Source organism: Carlito syrichta, unplaced genomic scaffold (assembly GCF_000164805.1).
Source record: "Carlito syrichta isolate Samal-C Ts95f unplaced genomic scaffold, Tarsius_syrichta-2.0.1 Scaffold305566, whole genome shotgun sequence".
Classification (NCBI taxonomy): domain Eukaryota; kingdom Metazoa; phylum Chordata; class Mammalia; order Primates; family Tarsiidae; genus Carlito; species Carlito syrichta.
The window spans coordinates 472,475-473,516 of record NW_007249662.1 but is presented as its reverse complement, the minus strand read 5'-3'; the positions used below and the strand labels follow the sequence as shown (position 1 = coordinate 473,516).

The 1,042-nt window shown below is 54.6% G+C and overlaps 1 protein-coding gene across 1 annotated transcript in view; it reads left to right on the top strand.

Moving 5' to 3' along the window:
* The window catches only part of RPH3A (rabphilin 3A), a 319,927-nt gene that overhangs the window by 251 nt on the left and 318,634 nt on the right, over nucleotides 1–1,042 (top strand). The gene's annotated exons all lie outside the window — the stretch shown is intronic.

The window sequence follows — 1,042 nt, the reverse complement described above, 5'->3', positions numbered from 1 at the left end:
CGCGGCGTCCCTCTCCCCCGGGCTGGCGGGATTGAACACATGTCCGGTAGCCTCAGCGTGTGGGGTGTGCGCCTTCCCTGGTGGTCCCAGGGGTGGCCCTAGCCGCCTGGGCCCTCCCCCCCCCGCCAGGATTTGATCCAGGGCTTTCTGAGAGGTGGCAAGAGAGGGACTCAGAAAGTGCTGGGCTCTGGACGGTAGAAAGACACTGTGTCCGATTCTACCCCACCTCGCTGCCCTGAAATGGCAGCGTCTTCCACCGGTCGCGGTGCCCAGAGCTAGTCTGAGGGCGCCTTCCCGGGTCCATCCACCCAAGTCTCCTTTTTAATCTCACCTAAACCAGGGCTTGCAAACTCGGATGCACACCAGCCCATTCAGATGCTTGACGATTCCAGCGCTTACTGGTCCCAATGCAGCACCAGGCAGGGTCTACACACGCCCCGGTCTCACCCCCCTCCCCCCGCACTCCGCCAGCTTGCTGCTTGAGACGTCGTCTTCCATCTTACAGACAGGCAAACAGGCAGACAAGGAGAAAGTCACTTGCCCCAGATCCCATGAGTAGGGAGTGCCAAGTGAGGATGGGAACCAGGAGGGTAGCTCCGGGTCCGGGCTCTTAACCGCCATACTGGGGGGTCATCTGGAGCCCCTTAGGGAGACCGACGGCCGCCAGGCAGGGTTGTAGGCCCTGTGAAGCCTGGCTGTCTGATTTTTTGAGAAGCCAGACGTTGGGACTATTAAGTAACCTCAACTTTAGATTTTGGCAAGTAATGTAAACCTGAAAACACGTGTTACAATGAAAAGTTTCAAAAAGACACAAAAGTAGAGAAACTAATATAATAAAAATGTCTAGTTAATTTAATTTTTTTTTTTTTTTTTTGAGACAGGGTTTCACTGCATTGCCCAGGCTGGAGTGCAGTGCATAACTCACTGCAGCCTCAGACTCCTGGTCTCAAGTGATCCTTCTGCCTCAGCTTGCTGAGTAGGTTGGACTACAGGCACAGGCCACCATGCCGGCAATTTCAATTTTCTTTTTTTTTGGTGGGGG